This window comes from Delphinus delphis, chromosome 15 (genome assembly GCF_949987515.2).
Source record: "Delphinus delphis chromosome 15, mDelDel1.2, whole genome shotgun sequence".
In the NCBI taxonomy this organism is placed as follows: Eukaryota; Metazoa; Chordata; class Mammalia; order Artiodactyla; family Delphinidae; genus Delphinus; species Delphinus delphis.
In genome coordinates, this window is record NC_082697.1 from 34183060 (window position 1) to 34208983 (window position 25924).

Genomic DNA, 25924 nt, shown 5'->3' on the forward strand with positions numbered 1-25924 from the left:
GAAAAGCTGATCATCTTTTTTTAGAGCTGAATTGGTTGTTTTCTTCCCTCTAGCTCTGTGAAAGATGCATATTTGTTTTCATGTTTTCTGTTTTGGTCTTTTTACATTTTCATGAAAAATCCAGTAGATAATCCCTTATTACTTATATTTAGCAAACCTCAAAAGCTTCCTCCAAATACAGCCTGGTGGAGCTTTGGCCTCAGGCAAACTTCAGGTAGCTGTGGCCAAAACAGTAACTCTCATCTGAGTGAGTTACAAACTAAACAGGAGATATTTGGAATCTTAAAACCAATATTAGAATATTGTCTGGGAATCTACCTTTGTTCTACTGAGCCAGCAAAAGGCCTCACTTACTATTCCTCACGCATCCATCAAAATGAATTGTTATTCAGTGAGCAGAAGTACAGGTGTTACATTGAGGAGTTGTACAGGGAGCCATTTTGCACTAACAATAGAGATTTATTACACATACTTGTACTTTATAGTTCAAAACACAGAATTTGAGTTTCTAAACTCCTCCACTGTTTGGCTTCCTTTTTTATTTCTCATACACCCATGAAAACACCCTGCAACCAAGACAGTGGACTTACCCATCAACTCTGAAAATTTTCTCATGCCTCTTTGTAATTCCTCCCTTCTAGCTCTTCTCCCAAACCCCTTGCAAAACAATCACTGATCTGTTTTGTGTCTCTGAGCATTAGTTGGCATTTCCTAGAGTTTTATATAAATGGAATCACATGGTATGCATTTTTTTTTCAGTCTCCTTTGTTGCCTTTAACTCTTTGTTTTTATTTTATTTTAGTGATTAACTTTTTGTTTTTACTCTATTTTAGTGGTTGCTTTAGAGTTTATAGTAATACATATTTACCTTTAAATAATTTTATACTACTTTAGATATAGTATATGAATCTTATAATAGTTTATTTCTATTTCTCACCTCCCATGCTTTATGCTATTATCACATTATACCTATACATATGTTATAAACCTCACAATACATATTATTTTTGTTTAAACAGTCAATTTTTAAAACAGATTTCAATAATAATAAAATACATGTTTTCCTATGTAGTAACTATTTGTAGTGCTCTTCATTCCCTTGGGTAGATCCATCTTTCCATCTGGTCGTCTTTTCTTTCTGCCTGAAGGACTTCCTTTAACATTTATTATAGTGCAGATCTGCTTTTAATTAATTGGTATTACTATCCCCCCCTTTCACCTTTTTTCTTTCTTTTTTTTTTTTTTTAGTTGCAATCCCCATTTGAACCCTCCTCTGGTGTACATTCCAGATCAATTGAGCTGGTCTTAGGTATTTAGTTTCCTACTTATATGTTAGCCTCTCTATTTCATCATCTTTTAGAGAATTCATTCTCAAAATTTCCTTTGAATTTTCCTATGAATTTTAAAGTCAACTTATTGATATTTACAAATATATTTACTGGAATTTTGATTGGGATTGTACTGAATCTACAGATTAAATAGGGGTGAAACAACTCGATAATATTGAGCCTTCCAATCCATGACTGCTTATATAACTCTTCATTTATTTAGATTTTCTTTGATTTCTTTCATCAGTAGTTTTTGTATTTAGATCTTTACCTATTTAGATTTATACCTAAGTATTTCAGTTTTGGGTGCTATTGCAAATGGTATTGTTGTTATTGTTATTACTATGATTACATTTCAGGTTTCAATTTCTCATGTGATATATAGTAATGCAATTGACTTTTGCAAGTCAAATATGTATTCTGAGACTATGCAAAACTCATTTATTAGTTCAAGGAATATTTTGTGGATTTTTTGGAATTTTCTACATAGAAAATCATATTACCGCTAAGTAAAAATAGACTTATTTCTCCCTTTCCAATGTATGATTTTTATTTCTTTTCTTGCCTTACTGCACCAACTAGAACTTCAATAACTAGAACTTACAGTATGATGTTGAATAGGAATAGCAAGAGAACATTCTTCCCTTGTTGTAGCGCTTAGGAGAAAAGCATTTCATTTTCACTAGTAAGTATCAAGGTAGCTGTTGGTTTTCGGTAAAGCCTTTATTAGGTTAAAGGAGTTTGCTTGCAAAGAGTTGTTATTGTTAATATATGAGAATGTATCATGAATGAATATATATTGCTTTTTGTTGAAAGCTTTATCTGCAAGTATTAATATGATCATGTTTTTGTTGTTGTTTAGTCAGTATGGTGAATTGCAATAATTGAATTTTGAATGTTGAAGCAGTCTTATATTCCTGGGATAAACTCCACTTGATTGTGACATATTGTGTTTTCTATAAATTGCTGGATTTGATTTGTTAATATTTGTTATAACTTTTTGTTTTTGTGTTCATAGGAGATGATGGTCTGTAGTGTTCTTTCCTTGTAATGCTCTGTCTGCTTTTGCTATTAGCCTAATGTTGACCTCATAGGATGATTTCAAAGTAGTCCCTCTTCTTCCATCTTCTGGAAATGAATATGTAGGTTGGTATTATTTCTTTCTAAAATGCTTGGTAGAATTCAGTAGTGAAACTATCTGTGTCTAGAGGGGTTTTTTTTAGTTTTGTCTTGGCAGATTTAAAACTATAAATTTAATCCATTTAATACATATATAGGGCTATTCAGTTATTTACTTCTTCAGTGGATTTTGGTAGTATGTATCTTTCAAGGAATTGGCCCAGTCCATCTAAGATTTTAAATTTATGGGCATAGAGTTGATCAAAATAATATTTTATTATCTTTTAATGTCTGTGGGATCAATAGTTATGTCTATTTTTTTTTCTTGAATGATGTGGGTAATTTGTGACATTTCCTTTTTTTTCTTGATTAGCCTGACTAGAGATTTATCAATTTTATTGATCTCTTCAAATAATAGGCTTTTGGTTTCATTGGTTTTCTCTAATGATTTTCTGTTTTTCAATTTAATCATGCTATAATTTTTATTATTTATGTTGGAAATGTTTCTTCAGGTTTAATTTGTTCTTTCTTTAGTTTCTTGGGTAGAAATGTAGATTATTAATTTTAGAGATTTCTTCATTTCTAATATGTGCATTCAGTGATTCAAATTTCATTTTCTGCACTACTTTAGCTGTATCCCAAAAATTTTGATATGTTTCATTTTCAATTTTATTTAGTTCAAAATATTGTTTATTTTCCTTAAAATGTTCTCTTTGATCCATGCATTTTTTAGAAGTGTACTTTTTAACTTTCAAATATTTGGAATTTTATCAGATATCTTTCTGTTATTGAATTCTACTGTAATTCAGTTATGGTCCAAGAATGCACATTGTGTGCTTTATATTCTTTTAAATTTGTTAGATTTGTTTTATGGCCCAAAATATGGTTATCTTGGTGAATATTCCATGTACTTAAAATATGTGTATTCTGCTGTGTTGGATTAAATATTTCATGAATATCAAATAGCTTAAGTTATGAGATAATGTTCAGATTGTTTATATGCTTGCTGACTTTTTCCCTAGTTGTTTAATCTACTGTTGTGAAAAGGTGTTGAAGTCTTCAACTATCATGGTAGATTTGTCTGTTTATTCTTTCAGATCCGTTAATTTTTGCCTCAAACTCTGTTGCTAGGTGTATGCATGTATAATATTTTTTACATATTCTTGGAGAATTGACCCCTCTATTATTATGTAATATCTCTCCTTATCCTTCATAATCCTCCTTGTTTTGAAGTCTGCCTTGTCTGGAATTAATATAGTGACTCCAACCTTCTGGTTAGTGTTTGCATGGTATATTTTCTCCACTCCTTAATTTTTAACACAGCTACATATAGATTAAAAAAAAAAAGTGTGTTTTGATAGATAGCATATAGTTGAGGCTTGTTGGCTGCTGTTGTTTATTTTGTTTTCCTTTTAACCAATATCCCTGTTATTTAACAGGGGTGTTTAAAACACATGTCTTTAAAATAATTATTAATATATTTGCATTTAAAATATATCATATTGCTACCTGTTATCTATTATTGTATTTATTATTTGTTTTTTGTTTTCTCTTATCTTATCCTTTCTGGTTTTAAAGTTCTTCCTTCAATTGTATCTGTTTTTATTCACTTATTCATATTAAAAAAAATTTTAGTGGTGGTGCTAGAGTTTGAAATATGCTTTTAGAAATTACTTGTCTATTTGCAAATAGTATTATACAACTTTATATGTAGTAAAACTACCTTATTACAGTATATGCCCATCTCCCTCCCACCTCTATGTCAGTGTTGTCATATATTTCACTTTCAGATACACTATATATATAAACACCCAAACCATTTTTACAGTTACTGATTAAATAAATAACTATCTTTAAGGTGATTGAAAATAATAGAAACAAAGTTAGATTTTACCCTTATTTATTCTATTTCCAACACTCATTTATTTATGCAGATCTAAGTTTCTGACCTTAATTGTATTCCTTCTGCCTAAAGAGCTTCCTTTAAGTTCTTTTGTCATAGGGAACATCTACTAACAATTAATTCTCTCACTTTTTGTTTGCTTCTGAGAAACTCTTCATGGGTCACTTTTAAAGAATAGAAAATTCTGGGTTGAGAGGGCTCCTTTCTTCTCTTTCAACACTTTAAAGCCCTCTATTATTTTCTTTTTGCATAGTTCCTAATGAGAAATCTGCTTTAATTCTTATCCTTGTGCCTCTGTAGGTAAAGTTTTTTGTTTTTTTTTTCTTCTAACTGCCCTCAAGAATTTCTCTTTTTATTTGGTTTTCTGAAGTTTGAATATGATATCCCCATATTTGGTGTTTGGGGTATTTATTTTATTTGGATTTCTGGTTTGGTGTTTCAGAAATTTTGAACATTATTTCTTCAGGAATTTCATCTGTACTTCTAGCATTCCAATTATCCTTATGTTACACCATTTGATATTATTCCACAGGTCTTGGATGCTCTGTCTTTTTTTCCCTCCACATTTTACATTTTTGTGCTTCAGCTCATGTGGTTTTTGTTGCCTTTCCTTCAAATTAACTGATTCTTTCCTCAGCTCTGTAAAATATAGTAATGGATCCATTGAAAATCTTTTCTGTTACAACATCTTGTATTTCTAATATTTTCATTTGATTGTTTCTTATAGATCCCATATCTCTGCAGAAATTACCTATCTAATTTTGGATGTTTACTATCTTTTTATTTAGCTTTTAATATTTCTGAATCTGGTTCTGATGATGGCTTTGTTTCTTCAGCATACATTTATTGCATTGTGGCATATTTTATATGTATTTTTTATTGGAAGCTGGCTATATTGTATCGTGTTTGATATTCCTGACACAGACATCTTTGCCATAGACATCTTTTCCACAATTACTTTTGCCACAAACATCTTCATCATATAACTAGTTGTCTGTAAGGTGATTTTGCTCTAAAAGATAAAATAACAAAAAATAGAAGAGGGACATTAAAAGGATATGAGAAACATGAGAAACATGAGAAATGAATAACAAAATTAAGAGGACTTTTTTGTGAAATACAAGATGAATACATTTAAAATGTGTGTAGATTCATGGCGATACTTTGCAAATATTTGATTTTATATTGTGGGTTGTGCCTAAGTATTTGTCTTCCAAGTTTTTTTTCTTTATAGTATATTATACTTTGTGGTTGTTGTTGCTGATGGTTTATCTCCTCATTTAGCTTTGCACATTTTCTGTTTTGCTAATATTTCTTCCTTCATTAAGAGAGACATCAATTTCCAAACACTAGGATGCATATTTGTAACTGAGCTTTGCATTGTGTTGTGAAACCCTCTACAGTGTTTTTGTTCTTGGCATACTGTCACATGTTTGTTGATAGATATTCCAAAGTTCTTTGGGAAATGTGAGTTTAATGCTGCATCTTCAAAGTCCTCAGCCTCTTTCTCCTCCAAGGTAGTGTGTTTCAAAATAAGAAATCAAGTCTTGAGGCAAATCATTGTCATCTGTCAGCTCAATAAAGCCATCAATAATGTTGCTAACTGGAAGAAATGCTAATGCATTTCAACCAGATGAAGTCAAATTATCAAACCAAAAGCTGGTTTGATACAACTAGTTATTTTATCTTTCGTGGAAGGCAAAATTGCCTTATGGCCAATTAGTTATACAGGGAAAATGTTTGCAGCAAAGATGTCTGTGGTAAAGATACTTACAGCAGAAGTACCTAGAACCATATTGTATAGAACCATATTTACCAAGATACTGAGATAAATCTATTTATGGTAACCTATCCAGTGCTGGGCAGTATGTGAGGTTTGCTATTCCTGTGGTTACCAGCGTTGAGAGCTGTTGTTTCTATGTATACCTGAGACTTCAAGTTCCTCTAGTTAACTTTTTTGTTTTCTATCTTGGAACTTTACTTTGGGTTCTTACTCTGAGAGTGTCTGACTTGTGCATCCCTCTGAGCTGAAATACATTGTTACTATTATCGCAGGTTTGTTAATCTGGGATGCAGTGAGGGAGACCAGTCTTAATGTCTGATTTAAATATCAATGTTTGGTGTCCACAGTGGGCCTGTTTCTAAGGGCTGGGGCCCGTTTCTAAGGAGTGTGACCCTTATAATTAATTCTGACCCTTATCCAGGGATGGAACTTTTTCTCCCTCCCTTATTTTCTTCTCTGGCTGAAATCGATATCATCCTCCAATGTTCTCAGTCTACACACCAGATGCCCTCCACCCCTTTAGATAAAGTTTCGTGTTTTGTTTATTTTTTCTCTTTTGTTTTTTAGCTGAGAGGGGACAGTTTGTCAAGAAAGAGTTTCCTTCTCTCAGTTGCAATGGTACAATCTGGAAATATGTACCTCCGAATATTAAATCTTTTGTTCCACAAGGGTTGTGGGTCTTCAGCAGTTGCTGCTGTTCCCTCCTCCAGAAAGCACCATGAGGAGAACTTTCTCCATATTTTCCCCTTTCTTTCCTGTGATTTCCTGGTGGGGTTCATTGAGGAAAAGCTTGCAATATTATGAAACCCTTCTATGAATTTGATTGTCTAGGGGCTCCACATTTTCACGCTAGAACACTCTTAGCCTCCAAAAATGTATTCATCAAAACCTCTAGTATAATGTTTTTAACAGCTTACCAATGGCTTCTACTCCAGGCAAGCAAATGTTTGGATACTGTGTCTCATGCAGGTGTTTGTTTCTCTCGGTCTCAGGATTGCTATCTATGACCTTGATTTCTGATGGATTCATGAAAAGTTATTGATCAGATATCTGTTCAGCTTTTCTTTCTTAAGGGTGGGAGGTTTTTTTCTTCACTCTTATCTAGGCTAAAACCAGATGTCCATCCACTTACATAATAACTGAGGTTTTAAAATACTCTCCATCTCCTAGTTATACAACTGTCCATTGGTTTTGTTTGTTCTCTTTGTTGTTCTGTATAATTTTTCAGGGCAAGGTATGTGGAGATATTCAAATTAAGAAGTCATCATCAACTCATGGACCAGTTGCCTTTATCCAGTCCTGGAACATCATTTCTCATTGATAGCATGCTTCTCTGTAGGCTTTGATTTACCAGAATTAAAATGATTATCTCTGGAATAGTAACTTTGATGATACAGTTTTTCTGTCTCATCTATACTCATTCTAGTCTGACTTAAAGAGAGCTAGCTTTAATTGCATGGAATATTCTGAATAAGATCTAACTAAAGCAGAACCCTGTAAGACTGGCCCATCTTGGGGCACAAGCACCAAATTTCTGTGGTTAAAATTTAATTTAAATTGGCATTAATAATTGTATTACTTCTGCCTTTTATAAGGCTTAGAGGTTACTAAAATTTCTAGATGATTGGCTCATAAACTAATGACATAGTAAAAATTCCATTATTTTTCATTTTCACAAATGACTTTTCCAACTAAATTTGCTATTTTGTACTTAATGTTCTTAAACATCTTATTGTTTTGGGTATTGCATTCCTGATTATCAAGATTACTTTAAATATATAATTTTAATTATACAAGGTATTAATTATCTTTTACAAATTTGCTAAACATTCTGTCATTTATCACAATGTTGAGAAAATTGTGTAGAGTGGAATCAAGACAGAACTAGAGAAATTTCCATCTAGGTTGGTACAGAGCTATTAATCAAGGTTCTGTGCATTAGTTATTAATCTGTCAATGGATCTATATAATTTATTTATTAATGAGCTGAATTTCAGGCTTATATCTACAATGTCTCAAGAAGGCTGCTGGATGCTTATTTGATATAATGAAAAAAAAATATCTTTATGCTTTCTTAACCCTACAATTTGTTCTTAATGAATTTATGATATTTTTAACAGATTATAGTACTCCTTTGAAATTTCTTATATTATATTTTCAATAAATATGGGAATTGAGCCAAATAGAATTTACTGGTCTCTAGAATCCACTGTTCCTTCCCTTTCTTTCTTCTTTCCTTCCTCTTTCTTTTAATTAAATATTTATCACACTCAGATCTATTTACAACTTTGCCATTACCCACTATTTCTGAGAAACTAGCAAGAAATAGTGAGATAACATGTTCAAAACCTGCTAGGATTCCAAGTAAAATTTACCTCTGCTTTTACAGCACTTAGATGAATTATTGGTAATTAGAAATTTATTAGTATTTTTTTTTGTTGTTTTTTTTTTTTTTTTTTACATCTTTATTGGGGTATAATTACTTTACAATGGTGTGTTAGTTTCTGCTTTATAACAAAGTGAATCAGTTATACATATACATATGTTCCCATATCTCTTCCCTCTTGCGTCTCCCTCCCTCCCACCCTCCCTATCCCACCCCTCCAGGCTGTCACAGAGCACCGAGCCAATATCCCCGTGCCATGCGGCTGCTTCCCACTAGCTACCTACCTTACTACGTTTGTTAGTGTGTATATGTCCATGACTCTCTCTCGCCCCGTCACAGCTCACCCTTCCCCCTCCCCATAACCTCAAGTCCGTTCTCTAGGAGGTCTGCGTCTTTATTCCTGCCTTACCCCTAGGTTCTTCATGACATTTTTTTTTCTTAAATTCCATATATATGTGTTAGCATACTGTATTTGTCTTTTTCTTTCTGACTTACTTCACTGTGTATGACAGACCCTAGGTCTATCCACCTCATTATAAATAGCTCAATTTTGTTTCTTTTTATGGCTGAGTAATATTCCATTGTATATATGTGCCACATCTTCTTTATCCATTCATCCGATGATGGGCACTTAGGTTGTTTCCATCTCCGGGCTATTGTAAATAGAGCTGCGATGAACATTTTGGTACATGACTCTTTTTGAATTTCGGTTTTCTCAGGGTATATGCCCAGTAGTGGGATTGCTGGGTCATATGGTAGTTCTATTTGTAGTTTTTTAAGGAACCTCCATACTGTTCTCCATAGTGGCTGAACCAATTCACATTCCCACCAACAGTGCAAGAGGGTTCCCTTTTCTCCACACCCTCTCCAGCATTTATTGTTTCTAGATTTATTGATGATGGCCATTCTGACTGGTGTGAGATGATATATCATTGTAGTTTTGATTTGCATTTCTCTAATGATTAATGATGTTGAGCATTCTTTCATGTGTTTGTTGGCAGTCTGTATATCTTCTTTGGAGAAATGTCTATTTAGGTCTTCTGCCCATTTTTGGATTGGGTTGTTTGTTTTTTTGTTGTTGAGCTGCATGAGCTGCTTGTAAATTTTGGAGATTAATCCTTTGTCAGTTGCTTCATTTGCAAATATTTTCTCCCATTCTGAGGGTTGTCTTTTGGTCTTGTTTATGGTTTCCTTTGCTGTGCAAAAGCTTTGAAGTTTCATTAGGTCCCATTTGTTTATTTTTGTTTTTATTTCCATTACTCTAGGGGGTGGGTCAGAAAGGATCTTGCTGTGATTTATGTCATAGAGTGTTCTGCCTATGTTTTCCTCTAATAGTTTGATAGTTTCTGGCCTTATATTTAGGTCTTTAATCCATTTTGAGCTTATTTTTGTGTATGGTGTTAGGGAGTGTTCTAATTTCATTATTTTACATGTACCTGTCCAGTTTTCCCAGCACCATTTATTGAAGAGGCTGTCCTTTTTCCACTGTACATTCCTGCCACCTTTATCAAAGATAAGGTGTCCATATGTGCATGGGTTTATCTCTGGGCTTTCTATCCTGTTCCATTGATCTATCTTTCTGTTTTTGTGCCAGTACCATACTGTCTTGATAACTGTAGCTTTGTAGTATAGTCTGAAGTCAGGGAGCCTGATTCCTCCAGTTCCTTTTTTTGTTCTCAAGATTGCTTTGGCTATTCGGGGTCTTTTGTGTTTCCATAAAAATTGCGAAATTTTTTGTTCTAGTTCTGTGAAAAATGCCAGTGGTAGTTTGATAGGGATTGCATTGAATCTATAGATTGCTTTGGGTAGTAGAGTCATTTTCACAATGTTGATTCTTCCAATCCAAGAACATGGTATATGTCTCCATCTATTTGTATCATCTTTAATTTCTTTCATCAGTGTCTTATAGTTTTCTGCATACAGGTCTTTTGTCTCCTTAGGTAGGTTTATTCCTAGATATTTTATTCTTTTTGTTGCAATGGTAAATGGGAGTGTTTTCTTGATTTCACTTTCAGATTTTTCATCATTAGTATATAGGAATGCCAGAGATTTCTGTGCATTAATTTTGTATCCTGCTACTTTACCAAATTCATTGATTAGCTCTAGTAGTTTTCTGGTAGCATCTTTAGGATTCTCTATGTATAGGATCATGTCATCTGCAAACAGTGACAGCTTTACTTCTTCTTTTCCGATTTGTATTCCTTTTATTTCCTTCTCTTCTCTGATTGCTGTGGCTAAAACTTCCAAAACTATGTTGAATAAGAGTGGTGAGAGTGGGCACCCTTGTCTTGTTCCTGATCTTAGTGGAAATGCTTTCAGTTTTTCACCATTGAGGATGATGTTTGCTGTGGGCTTGTCGTATATGGCCTTTATTATGTTGAGGAAAGTTCCCTCTATGCCTACTTTCTGCAGGGTTTTTATCATAAATGGGTGTTGAATTTTGTCAAAAGCTTTCTCTGCATCTATTGAGATGATCATATGGTTTTTCTCCTTCAGTTTGTTAATATGGTTTATCACATTGATAGATTTGCGTATATTGAAGAATCCTTGCATTCCTGGAACAAACCCCACCTGATCATGGTGTATGATCCTTTTAATGTGCTGTTGGATTCTGTTTGCTAGTATTTTGTTGAGGATTTTTGCATCTATGTTCATCAGTGATATTGGTCTGTAGTTTTCTTTCTTTGTGACATCCTTGCCTGGTTTTGGTATCAAGTTGATGGTGGCCTCGTAGAATGAGTTTGGGAGTGTTCCTCCCTCTGCTATATTTTGGAAGAGTTTGAGAAGGATAGATGTTAGCTCTTCTCTAAATGTTTGATAGAATTCGCCTGTGAAGCCATCTGGTCCTGGGCTTTTCTTTGTTGGAAGATTTTTAATCACAGTTTCAATTTCAGTGCTTGTGATTGGTCTGTTCATATTTTCTATTTCTTCCTGATTCAGTCTTGGCAGGTTGTGCATTTCTAAGAATTTGTCCATTTCTTCCAGATTGTCCATTTTATTGGCATAGAGTTGCTTGTAGTAATCTCTCATGATCTCTTTTATTTCTGCAGTGTCAGTTGTTACCTCTCCTTTTTCATTTCTAATTCTATTGATTTGAGTCTTCTCCCTTTTTTTCTTGATAAGTCTGGCTAGTGGTTTATCTATTTTGTTTATCTTCTCAAAGAACCAGCTTTTAGTTTCATTGATCTTTGCTATTGTTTCCTTCATTTCTTTTTCATTTATTTCTGATCTGATTTTTATGATTTCTTTCCTTCTGCTAGCTTTGGGGTTTTTTTGTTCTTCTTTCTCTAATTGCTTGAGGTGCAAGGTTAGGTTGTTTATTCTAGATGTTTCCTGCTTCTTAAGGTGGGCTTGTATTGCTATAAACTTCCCCCTTAGAACTGCTTTTGCTGCATCCCACAGGTTTTGGGTCGTTGTGTCTCCATTGTCATTTGTTTCTAGGTATTTTTTGATTTCCTCTTTGATTTCTTCAGTGATCACTTCATTATTAAGTAGTGTATTGTTTAGCCTCCATGTGTTTGTATTTTTTACAGATCTTTTCCTGTAATTGATATCTAGTCTCATGGCGTTGTGGTCAGAAAAGATACTTGATACAATTTCAAATTTCTTAAATTTGCCAAGGCTTGATTTGTGACCCAAGATATGATCTATCCTGGAGAATGTTCCGTGAGCACTTGAGAAAAATGTGTATTCTGTTGTTTTTGGATGGAGTGTCCTATAAATATCAATTAAGTCCATCTTGTTTAATGTATCATTTAAAGCTTGTGTTTCCTTATTTATTTTCATTTTGGATGATCTGTCCATGGGTGAAAGTGGGGTGTTTAAGTCCCCTACTATGAATGTGTTACTGTCAATTTCCCCTTTTATGGCTGTTAGTATTTGCCTTATGTATTGAGGTGCTCCTATGTTGGGTGCATAAATATTTACAATTGTTATATCTTCTTCTTGGATCGATCCCTTGATCATTATGTAGTGTCCTTCTTTGTCTCTTTTAATAGTCCTTATTTTAAAGTCTATTTTGTCTGATATGAGAATTGCTACTCCAGCTTTCTTTTGGTTTCCATTTGCATGGAATATCTTTTTCCATCCCCTTACTTTTAGTCTGTATGTGTCTCTAGGTCTGAAGTGGGTCTCTTGTAGACAGCATATGTAAGGGTCTTGTTTTTGTATCCATTCAGCTAATCTGTGTCTTTTGGTGGGAGCATTTAGTCCATTTACATTTAAGGTAATTATCGATATGTATGTTCCTATTCCCATTTTCTATATTGTTTTGGGTTCGTTATTATAGGTCTTTTCCTTCTCTTGTGTTTATTGCCTAGAGAAGATCCTTTAGCATTTGTTGTAAAGCTGGTTTGGTGGTGCTGAACTCTCTCAGCTTTTGCTTGTCTGTAAAGGTTTTTATTTCTCCATCAAATCTGAATGAGATCCTTGCTGGGTAGAGTAGTCTTGGTTGCAGGTTTTTCTCCTTCATCACTTTCAGTATGTCCTGCCACTCCCTTCTGGCTTGTAGGGTTTCTGCTGAAAGATCAGCTGTTAACCTTATGGGGATTCCCTTATGTGTTATTTGTTGTTTTTCCCTTGCTGCTTTTAATATGCTTTCTTTGTATTTAATTTTTGACAGTTTGATTAATATGTGTCTTGGCGTATTTCTCCTTGTATTTATCCTGTATGGGACTCTCTGTGCTTCCTGGACTTGATTAACTATTTCCTTTCCCATATTAGGGAAGTTTTCAACTATAATCTCTTCAAATATTTTCTCAGTCCCTTTCTTTTTCTCTTCTTCTTCTGGAACCCCTATAATTCGAATGTTGGTGCGTTTAATGTTGTCCCAGAGGTCTCTGAGACTGTCCTCAGTTCTTTTCATTCTTTTTTCTTTATTCTGCTCTGCAGTAGTTATTTCCACTATTTTATCTTCCAGGTCACTTATCCGTTCTTCTGCCTCAGTTATTCTGCTATTGATCCCATCTAGAGTATTTTTAATTTCATTTATTGTGTTGTTCATCGTTGCTTGTTTCATCTTTAGTTCTTCTAGGTCCTTGTTAACTGATTCTTGCATTTTGTCCATTCTATTGTCCATTCTATCTCCAAGATTTCGGATCAACCTTACTATCATTATTCTGAATTCTTTTTCAGGTAGACTGCCTATTTCCTCTTCATTTGTTAGGTCTGGTGCATTTTTATCTTGCTCCTTTATCTGCTGTGTGTTTTTCTGTTTTCTCATTTTGCTTATCTTACTGTGTTTGGGGTCTCCTTTTTGCAGGCTGCAGGTTCGTAGTTCCTCCTGTTTTTGATGTCTGTCTCCAGTGGCTAAGGTTGGTTCAGTGGGTTGTGTAGGCTTCCTGGTGGAGGGGACTAGTGCCTGTGTTGTGGTGGAAGAGGCTGGATCTTGTCTCTCTAGTGGGCAGGTTCACGTCTGGTGGTGTGTTTTGGGGTGTCTGTGGCCTTATTATGATTTTAGGCAGCCTCTCTGCTAATGGGTGGGGTTGTGTTCCTGTTTTGCTAGTTGTTTGGCACAGGTTGTCCAGCACTGTGGCTTGCTGGTCGTTGAGTGAAGCTGGGTGCTGGTGTTAAGATGGAGGTCTCTGGGAGATTTTCGCCGTTTGATATTATCTGGAGCTGGGAGGTCTCTTGTGAACCAGTGTCTTGAAGTTGGCTCTCCTACCTCAGAGGGAGAGCCCTGCCTCCTGGCTGGAGCACCAAGAGCCTTTCATCCACACGGCTCAGAATAAAAGGGAGAAAAAGTAGAGGGAATTAGTAGACGTATGAGGAAAGAAAGAAGGAAAGGAGGGAAGGAAGGAGGGAAGGAAGGAAGGAAGGAAGTAAGAAAGAAAGAAGCAAAGAAGGAAAGAAGGCAAGAAGGAACGAAAGGAGGGAGGGAGGGAGGGAGGAAGGAAGGAGGGAAAGAAGGAAAAACAAAAGAAAGAAGATACAGTAAAAATAAAATAAAGTATAATAAAGTTATTGAATTAAAAAATTCTTAATTAGAAAAAAAAAAAAAAAGGACGGATAGAACCTTAGGACAAATGTTGGAAGCAAAGCTGTACAGACAAAGTCTTACACAGAAGCGTACACATACACCCTCACAAAAAGAGGTAAAGGGGGAAAAATCATAAATCTTGCTGTCAGAGACCACCTCCTCAATTTGGGATGATTCGTTGTCTAAAGGAGGGAAGGAAGGAGGGAAGGAAGGAAGGAAGGAAGGAAGAAAGAAAGAAGCAAGGAAGGAAAGAAGGCAAGAAGGAACGAAAGGAGGGAGGGAGGAAGGAAGGAGGGAAAGAAGGGAAAACAGAAAGAAGATACAGTAAAAATAAAATAGAGTATAATAAAGTTATTGAATTAAAAAATTCTTAATTAGAAAAAAAAAAGGGACGGATAGAACCTTAGGACAAATGTTGGAAGCAAAGCTATACAGACAAAGTCTTACACAGAAGCGTACACATACGCCCTCACAAAAAGAGGTAAAGGGGGAAAAATCATAAATCTTGCTGTCAGAGACCACCTCCTCAATTTGGGATGATTCGTTGTCTAAAGGAGGGAAGGAAGGAAGGAAAGAAAGAAAGAAAGGACGAAGGTAAAGTATAATAACGTTCTTAAAATTAAAATTGATTCTTAAGAAAAAAAATTTTAAGAAAAAACCATGGACGGATAGAACCTAGGACAAATGGTGGAAGCAAGACTATACAGACAAGATCTCACACCGAAGCATACACATACACATTCACAAAAAGAGGAATAGGGAGAAAAATCATAGATCTTGCTCCCAAAGTCCACCTCCTTAATTTGGGATGATTGGCTGTCTATTCATGTATTCCACAGATGCAGGGTACATCAAGTTGATTGTGGAGCTTTAATCCTCTGCTTCTGAGGGCTGCTGGGAGAGATTTCCCTTTTTCTTCTTTGTTCTCACAGCTCCCAGGGGCTCAGCTTTGGATTTGGCCCTGCCTCTGCGTGTAGGTCGCTGGAGGGCGTCTGTTTTTTGCTCAGACAGGACGGGGTTAAAGGAGCCGCTGATTCGGGGGTTCTGGCGTACGGAGGCCGGCGGCGGGGAGGGAGGGGCACGGAATGCGGGGCGGGCCTGCGGCGGCAAAGTCCGGCGTGACTCTGCACCAGCCCGAGGCCCGCCGTGCACTCTCCCGGGGAAGTCGTCTCCGGATCCCGGGAACCCGGCAGTGGCGGGCTGCACAGGCTCCGCGGAAGAGGGGAGTGGAGAGCGACCTGCGCTCGCACACAGGCCCCTTGGTGGCGGCAGCAGCAGCCCCAACGTCTCCCGCCCGCCTTGGGGTCCGCGCCTCCAGCCGCGGCTTGCGCCCGTCTCTGGAGTCAGCGCCCTCAGCCGCGGCTCGCGCCCGTCTCTGGGGTCCGCGCCCTCAGCCGCGGCTCGCGCCCGTCTCTGGGGTCCGCGCTTTCAGCCGCGGCTCGCGCCCGTCTCTGGAGTTCCTTTAAGCAGCGTTCTTAAACCCCTCTCCTCACGCACCAGGAAAAAAAGAGGGAAGAAAAAGTCTCTTGCCTCTTCGGCAGGTGCAGGCTTTTCCCCGGACTCCCTCCCGGCTAGCTGTGGTGTACTAACCCCTTCAGGCTATGTTCAAGCCGCCAACCCCAGTCCTCTCCCTGCGCTCCGTCCGAAACCGAAACCCTAGCCTCAGAGCCTCAGCTCGCAGCCCCGCCCGTCCCGGCGGGTGAGCAGACAAGCCTCTCGGGCTGGTGAGGGCCGGTCGGCACCGATCCTCTGTGCGGGAATCTCCCCGCTTTGCCCTCCGCACCCGTTGCTGTGCACTCCTCCGCGGCTTCGAAGCTCCCCCCTCCGCCTCCCGCAGTCTCCGCCCGCGAAGGGGCTTCCTAGTGTGTGGAAACTTTTCCTCCTTCACAGCTCCCTCCCACTGGTGCAGGTGCCGTCCCTATTCTTTTGTCTCTGTTTATTCTTTTTTCCTTTTGCCCTACCCAGGTACGTGGGGAGTTTCTTGCCTTTTGGGAGGTCTGAGGTCTTCTGCCAGCCTTCAGTAGGTGTTCTGCAGGAGTTGTTCCACGTGTAGATGTATTTCTGGTGTATCTGTGGAGAGGAAGGTGATCTCCGCGTCTTACTCTTCCGCCATCTTCCCTTCGATCTATTAGTATTTTTAACCTACCTTGAGTTATAGTTTTCTCTTCACATTATTTATTACATCATTTTAACTTGAAAATAAATTTATTTAATGAAGTTAAATTTTAAATATTAAAGTAAGATTCTCTTATTTTCTCAGGATATTTTATGTTTTAAATAATGTACTCAGGATGTTTTAACTTCTGTTAAAAACAATAATTATTTTGAGAGGATTTATTTAAATTTCTAAGTATTCTTTATATTTGCAAATGCAATAAATGAAAGTTTCCCATTCCTCTAGCTTGGGATTTTTCTTTGTGTTAAAGGGTTACCATGATTAAGTGTATAAATGAAATATTATAGGGGATTTATCACTGGTTGTACAAAATGAGTAATAACCAAAATTAATAGTCATTACATATATTCTCACAGCTCTGCTACTAAACTTAGTTGGTATAGTCCAATGACAGATTCACCCATGTCTTCTGTCCAAAACATAATTAAAAATTAAAATTATCATGTTTAAAATATCATCCTTAGTAGAAGATATCTAACCATAAACCAACAAAATGTGATTACGGCTCATACCTCCAATTTGCCAATGGAAGTAGAAGTAATGTGATAATAAGTCCATGAGGGCTTCCCTGGTGGCGCAGTGGTTGAGAGTCCGCCTGCCTATGCAGGGGACACGGGTTCGTGCCCTGGTCTGGGAAGATCCCACATGCCGTGGAGCAGCTGGGCCCATGAGCCATGGCCACTGAGCCTGCGCGTCTGGAGCCTGTGCTTTGCAACAGGAGAGGCCACAACAGTGAGAGGCCCGCGTACTGCAAAAAAAAAAAAAAGTCCATGAATATACAGCATATAGGAGATAGGACTATGTGATAAGTATACTCTTTCATTTACAAACGAACTTAAGCCGATAGATAGATAGATAGATAGATAGATAGATAGATAGATAGATAAAATGTCTAATGCAGTGTAACAAGTTCAATACACATTTATGACTGTTTAGAAATTTTAATTTTATGTTTTGATTATATCCATTTAAATTTTGAACTTGAAACATCATTGTAGTATAGATTTGTTCACTGAAATTATTAACATATGCTTAACTTTATGTATATATATATGCATATCTATATGCATATATATTCTTATGAATGTATTATTTGAAGAAAGGGAACAAAGCAAAGACTCTTTTTTAAAAAAGGATTTAACATGAACTCACTTAAGATGCCAAATTTAGACTCTATGTTTTCTTTCTTTATGTTCTTTCTTTTCCTTCCTTCTTTCCTTCCTTCCTTTTTCTTCCTTTCCTTCCTTCCTTTGTTTCCAAGTGATCATGTGTAAAAAATTCTGGCATTAAGCTCTAGCAGCCTGAATGTCTATGCCTGTATTAAGTGGAAGGTTTGCTCTGAGACCCACATCTCCAAGGTAACAGAAGTGCTCACTTTGATACATGTGAGACAGCTGAAATTCTTAGTTTCATATCTACCATACCATGTATCTCCCACTATTCCTTAGGCCCCTCTGTCTCATTTTTATTTCCATGCCTGATTCCTTTTCCTTTGTACAGTCTCAAATGTTGTGAATTTCAAAATTCTCTTCCTGGCCTACATCTTCGTTTCAATCTCCATTTCCCACTGGTGACCATCCATTCTCCTTGTCCCGGGATGATAGATGGATTCCTAAGTACAGATGGATTCCTAGTTTAGATCAGTATTCTGGTTCCAGACTCATATTTTCAAATGCCTTCTGAAAGTCCCAGCTATGTGCCTCCAACTCATACATTCCCTTATTCATTAATTTATAAAAGAGTTACTGAGTTGTACTCTGTGCTGGAATTAAGTGCTTGAGATCCTTCAGTTAACAAACAGACAATGATCTTTACCTTTGTGAAGGTTACATCATCATGAGTGTGTGTGTGTGTGTGTGTGTGTGTGTGTGAGAGAGAGAGAGAGAGAGAGGTAGATAATAAGTAATTCACAAACATTGTGTTATTTTATTTATTTATATTTGTAAATAAATTTATATTTATAAATAAATAAAATGTATATAATTTGTGCTATTTTATATATGAACAAGGTGGTAAGTGTCATGAAAAAAATGTTCACCTTAGGGTAAGGTAACCAGGAGTGCCTGGGAATTGTGGTCCTTACAACTTTAAATAGAATTTTTAATGTAGGGTTTGTTTTGTAGGTTTATTTAAGCAAAGAGTTGAAGGAGATGTAGGAATAAGGCCTTGCATCTCTAAGGTGGAGCAATCAAGGCAGAGGGAATTCAATGCAAAGGTTGTACTGCAGGGATGAGCCTGGGTCTTCTGGGGCAGTCAGGAGACTGGTGTTTATCAGAGTGCAAACTAGGAGGCGAGCAGGAGAAGACATCAGGGAGGCAATGCAGACCAAGCCTGCAAGTCCACATGAGCTGCTGTAGACTCATTTTTACTCAGAATCAGAGGGGAAATCACTGCAAGGTCCTAAGCAAAGGAATGACCACTCTGCCTGCTGGATCACTTTATCATCCAACTGTTCAAAACTCATACGAGTCGTTCCACTTACTTAATCCCCCAACCCAGCCCTCCTGCCCTACCTTAATTTCTTATGAAATTCACCCTGTCCCCCAAGCCAGAAATGAAATAGAAATTTATTTCTTGCTCATATAATAGTCCAATGCAGGTGTTTCTCATCAGCAGGTGACTCTCTCCCACTCAACAATTCAAAGACCAAGGTTTTTGCATCTTATGGTTCTTCTGTCCCTTAGGACCTCATTAGCAGACAGCCAGCAAAAGGAGAAAGAAGACCTGGAGGAGAATCCTCTCCTCCAGAGGTAGCTCACACCCCTTCCTCCCTGTTCTATTAATGAGAACTCAAATATATGGCTCGCTTCAGTGAGACAGAGGCTGGGAAACATAGTCTAGCTGGGTACCCAGAGATAAAAGACTTGGATAAACAGTTAAACATTCTTTTACTCATCAAATAATAGTTGAATTAATTGATTTGACAAACTAAAAACTTTTGTCAAAACTCTTCTGCTTCATTTGGGTCGTATCCTTGCTACCTGAATTTATGGAAAAATCTAACTCTTCTCTAAGATTTCAGTCTTTTCTATAAATGTCCTGTTTCTGACATGAAAATGTGGTCATTTTCACACATTTCCAGGAGCTCCGCACAACTTCTTACACTGATACTCGAGACCTTGCCTGATCAGATATAAAGAGTTGTCTGACCTCAGATTCCACTGACCCCTTTGAGACTGTTTCCACGGTGCCATGTTATCTGCTGTCCCAAAATCATCTGTGTCATGTCACAGGCTCCAGGTGTCATATACACATGGTAAATGCCAGCTCTTCAAGCAGTGGATTTGTCTCCTGTAAGACCACCTCAAACCTCGCCAGAAAATTCCAAGAAACGAATGCTTGGTGGGCTTGATGTCCCACACCTACTTAGTTGTGACCCGGGACACAGTGGCTCTGGACATGATAGGAAACAGATGCATTTTGTTTACTACAAAATTGATTCAACATGACAATGTCTCATTCTCTTTCTCTCTCTCTCTCTCCTTCCCCCCCTCACTTTTCACTTTTACTCTCTTTTCCTTTCCTTTCTTTCTTTCTTTCTCTTTTCTTTGTTTCTTTTCTCTTCCATCATTTTTCTCTCTCCCTCTCTCTCCCACTCTTTCTCTTTCTTTCTTCTTCTCATTTTTCACCTAGGTAGGCTTTAGAGTGTTTGAGCTGGAGTACCTCATATTTTCAAAGTATGGGTTGAATAAAATAACACTGAAGATTTCATCTAGCACCAGAAATGATGGATTCTAAAGGTCATGAACATGAGGCCTCATCTTTTATAGCACCTGCATTGTGATGCCTGGATTGAGTTTGTGAGGCCAGTGTTTCCTACAGACCCCAGAATACTCTCCAGAAACCACTATCTACATACATCACATTTGTTGGACACAAACCATCTGATCAATATTAGATTTCTGTGGGGTAAAGAATTCAGATGCTATTTAATAGTAAGACCTTTCAAGGTCAAAGAAAGATGTCCATTCCTATCTCCTTCTCCAATCCATCTGAAAAATATTTGGAAATTAAGCAGGTGTGTAACATGTGAGTTTTCTTTAAGGTGGAATTGCCTACTCCTTTTGGTTCTGACAGCCAACGGCATTTTTACAATTAATTTAACATTAGATAGACATGAAGAAACATATTTCTCATCTTGGCAGGAGGCCGTACAAGGTAATTGGGGACAGATTACTCTTTTATTTCAAGTTAGTATTATTTTTCATGTCTTGCATCAATATTTTTCTTATACTGAAGGAAGGGCAGAACTGTGTGCACCTGCACCTTTGTTATCTACTATTAATGCTCTTCACAAGTGGTTCAAAGTGTATTTATCAGTGTCTTGAACTTACTCATTCTTCATTGAAGTTAAAGTTATTAAATTATCCTTAAAAAATCAATTATTTGTCAAAAAAACCCCTCATTTTAGAAAGATTTGTGTGTGTGTTTGAGAGTAGAAAATTTTAACTATATAAAAATTACAATGACTAGCACATATTAGCCACCCAATAAGTATTTGTTAACTATGTTCTTCCCTTTTATTTTTTTATGTTGGATAAGATAAGGTAAAACCCACTAAAATAAGAACAAAACCAATAAAATAAGTGTTTACTAAAAACTCTCCAGAAAAAAAATTTGAACAATTTTTTTTTCATATTAGCTGTAATGAGAATTTTTGGAATTTTAATTCATATTTTCTCCTCCACCAAAGGGAGTCTCAAGAAAAAAAAAAAAAGCTTCATTATAAAATGACACCTGACATACAACGAATCAATTGACTTCACAAGCCCTGGGTAAACTTCCACAAAATTCCACAGTTTAGTTTCATTATGTTGATGCCATACAAACATACATTTATAAGACACATTATTTATACTCTTTCTACATTAATTCCTTCAAATTTACTTCTGGAAAAAAATTGTTTTTCTTCTTCATAAAGTTCTTTTGAAGTGGTATGTATCATCAATATATTCATGGATCCATACTCATGTATCAAACTGTGTATTTATCATCTCTGCTTGAATGCTTTGCAGGTATATTAAAGATAAAGTTAGAATTTCATTTCTTAGGTTGTTTGCATATCTTGGCTTACGTGAATAATGCAGAGATAAACATGGGTGTACAAATATATCTTTGAGACCTTGATTTAAATTTTTTTGTTAAATACCCTGAAGTGGGATAGCTGGATATGATGACCCTATTTTTAATTTTTTTGAGAGATCTTAATTCTGTTTTCCATAGTGGCTGCACGATGATTTTACATTCTCATCAACAGTGTACAAGGGTTCCATTTTCTTCACATTCTCAGCCACACTTCTTCTTTTTACCCTGATAATTACCACCCAAATGGGTGTGAGGTGATATCTCCTTGTGGCTTTGATTTGCATCTCCCTGATGAATAGTGATGTTGAGCATGTTTCATGTACCTGTTGGTCATTTGTTTGTCTTCTTTGGAGAAATGTCTATTCAAAATGTGGTATATACATACAATGAACATACAATGAATTCAGCCTTAAAGAAGAAGGAAATCCTGCCACATGCAACAACATATATGAACCTTGAGGACATTATGTTAAATGAAATAAAACAGTCACAGAGGATAATTACTGCATGATTCCACTTATATTAGATCTCTAAAAGAGTCAAACTCATAGAAGCAGAGAGTAAAATTATGATTGTCAGGGCAAAGGGGAGGGTGGGATGGGGAGTTGTTCAACAGGTATAAAGTTTAAGTTATGCAAGATGAATGAATTCTAGACATCTGTTGTACAACATTGTGCCCATAGTTAATAACACTCTATTGTACACTTACAAATTTGGCAAGTGGGTAGATCACTGTTAAGTGTTCTTAACACAGTAAAAAACCCGCTAAATGTCTTAGTTCTTTCCCTAGTCACTCGCCCCTGAGGAAATGGCTTTATCAGTTTAAGAGTTGCTAAAACAAAACAAAACAAAAGGAAGGAAAAACCAACACCGATTTTCAATTTCTTTGATCACCCTCTCTCACTCTCACATTCAGTCCATGTCCTATTTATTTCATCTCTAGATTTATCTTGGATGTGTCCACCGTTTTACATCACCACCTTTATGATCCAGGGCCAAGCCACCATTTTCAATTTTGTAGATGCTGTGGAATCCTCTAACAAAATTTTCACTTCACTGCTGTCTTCTCCTATATATTCTTTAGAGAATACCCAAAGTGATCTTTTTAAAACTTGAAAATAGCATGCACTGTCCCATTGCTTGAAAGTCTACAATGGCCTCTAATTGCACTTAGAGTAAAAGTCAAATTCCCCACCACAGCAACTCCCTCCCTGCTCTGGCCTTTGCTTACTTCTCTCTAAAGTTAACTTGATCTAAGTTTCCTGTCCTCAAAAAGGTGAATTCATTCCACTTAGTTGAGGCTGTTCTGTGTATCTGGGTCACCCTTCTACTGACGTTTGACAATGCTCTACCTTCCCAAATTCCAGTTCTCTGGTTTAATGCTCTCTTTAGAAAGAGCATTTGTGATTAACCCAACAGTATTAAAGTTCATAACCCACTAGTCTTTTCCCCACCATTCTGCGTTTTATTTTAATACTACAGACTATTTTCCACATATTGTAACTTCAGTAGAAGCTTTATCATTTTGTATGATTGGAACCAGTAGTTGGTTGGATAACTGCAATCACAACAAAAAGACAGATAAAGACTAAAATTATTTATTTTAACTGTGTGTTAACATAGATATGTGCTTTCCTTTACTGATCTTTAAGTATGTTGTTGAATGACTGGAGGTTTTTCTAGATCTTTCTTTTAATAGCATAACCCATACTACTTTGATTATGATTTCTAGTTTCAATTGCTTAATTTAAATCAAATGAGAAACTAAAGACACCTGTGAAACAATCAGAATGTCAATCCTTCTAGATTTTGATACATTTTAAAAATTGTTTGTAGATGTATCTCTTGCTCTTAATTTGGCAGGGTTTCCTGTTGTTTATTTGTTTTTCTCGATTGTTTTGTTTTGTTCTTATTGCATTTCTCCAAAAATTGTGCTTATATTTTTTTCTCATAGTAATCACACAGAGACTAAAACTTTTTACATCCTGTCCTTGTGCTCCTCAAATGACATATCTGTATTGCCCAGACCTGGAAATGGCATACATATTACCTTTACTCACATTCTATTGGCTAGTCCTCAGTCACATGATCACAGTTAACTGCTAAAGAGGCAGGGAGTGTAGTGTAAATGAGTGCTCTGGAAGAAGAGGAAATGGGCTTGGTTAGCACATAGCCAGACTTGGTAAAACTCTTTCTTAAGTCCACTTTAATATTGTGATACAAATTGGGCCCTATTTAATATGGTAAGTTCAAAAAAGAAGATGAACTAAGTTTTGTAAGTGTTGTTTGTTCTGGAATGTTCCATGTAACAGTCTGTTTATCTTTCTTATTCAAATCTCTGGGCAGGTATTGCCTGAAAAGACAAGTTAGTAGGAAGTATTTTATCCTATTAATGATATTCTCCTTTAGAAATTACTCAGCATATATACAGACAGGATCAGAAAGAGACCTCTTGAAAAAAAAATATATATATATAATCATGAAGATCATAATATAAGTTGGCATTATACATAGGATAATGTTATAGACATCTAACTATTAAAATAGTCTCTATTATTTCCTGGCCTACCAGTCAGTTCTGTTGGCTTTCACTTACCTACTAGGTATCAGTTAAACATTCTTGAGATTGAATAAAAAATTGACATTGGTGGATGCATCAGGATTGTTTTGTTGGCCAGCAATAGCTTCCATACAGGTGGATTAATCCTGGGTAGAAGTCCTTAGAAGTATTGAAAATACCACCTCATCAAATATATCCCATTATTCAGGAATAAACTGTGATTTATAAAATCCACTTTTAAAGAGACTTAGCTGAGTTAATTTTCACAGAAATCCCAACAAAATATTAATATCTTAACTGGAGAGAGTAATAAACTAACCTCATATTGCATTATTATCTCATCATGAATTAATGTATTAAATTACCTAACTCTATGCAAATGGCTGAAGGTATGCAATGGAGGATAGGTGAAATTGTAATGGCAAAGTTTGGGGAGAATAGAAAACTGGATATAGATACTGAATTAAACACTTCTGGAAGGTAGGGGGCATTAGGGGAGTAGAAAAGTAGCACTAACTTTAAAAATTTGTTTGTTCTGGACATGGACATGTACTTCTTGCTCAGGGGCTGCTTGTTGCAAGTGTTTGCTATTTCTGCTCTAAAGAGCAGTTATAAAAGCCCTTATATTATGCAATAGCCACTTCCATACAATATAAAATGACATCATCTCCTGGTTGGAAAGCAACATCAAACATCAGAGCAATCATATGTCAGTGGGAACTCAAGATAGATTTTTTAGCAGCTTTATTGAGGTATGACTAATATTAAACTGCACATATTTAGCATATACAATTTCATGAGTTTGGACATATGCTTATGCTTGTGAAACCATCACCATAATCAAGGTAGTAGACACATACATCATCTTGAAAAGTTTCCTTGTGTCTCTTTGTTGTTGCTGTTGTTATTGTTTTTTTGTTTGTTTGTTTGTTTTTGTTTTTTTCTGGATTTCATAAGAACCATTAATATGAGATCTACCTTCTTAACAAATTTTAAGTGCACAATACAGTATGGGTGCTATGCTATACAGCAGATCTGTAGAAATCATTAATCTCGCATAACTGAAGATATATACCAATTAAACAACTCCTTGCTTCCCTCTCCCCTTGGCCCCTAAATCACCATTCTATTCTCTACTTCTATAAGTACCTCATGTAAGTGGAATCATGCAGTATTTGCCCTTCTGTGCTTGGCTTATTTCATATAGCATAATTGCTGTACAACAATAAAAGCAATTAACTCTATGTATACACAAACATGGCTAAACCTCAAAAAATTTTGTTGAGGAAAATAAGCCATACACAAAGTACTACATACTGTATGATCCATTTATACAAAATCCAAGAAAAAATTACTCTATGGTAATAGAAATCAGCATAGTGGTGTTCTTGGGTTTAGATGAATATTAATTACTAGAAAAGTGAACAAGAGAATGTTTTGGAGCAGTAATAATATTCTATATCTTTATCTGGAAGATGGTTACATGCTTGTGTGCATTTGTCAAAGATCATAGAACAGTGCATTTAAGATTTGAGCATTTTCATATACTTAAATCGTACTGAATACTGGTAGGCTAAAAAACTGTATTAACTTTGCACAAAGAGTGA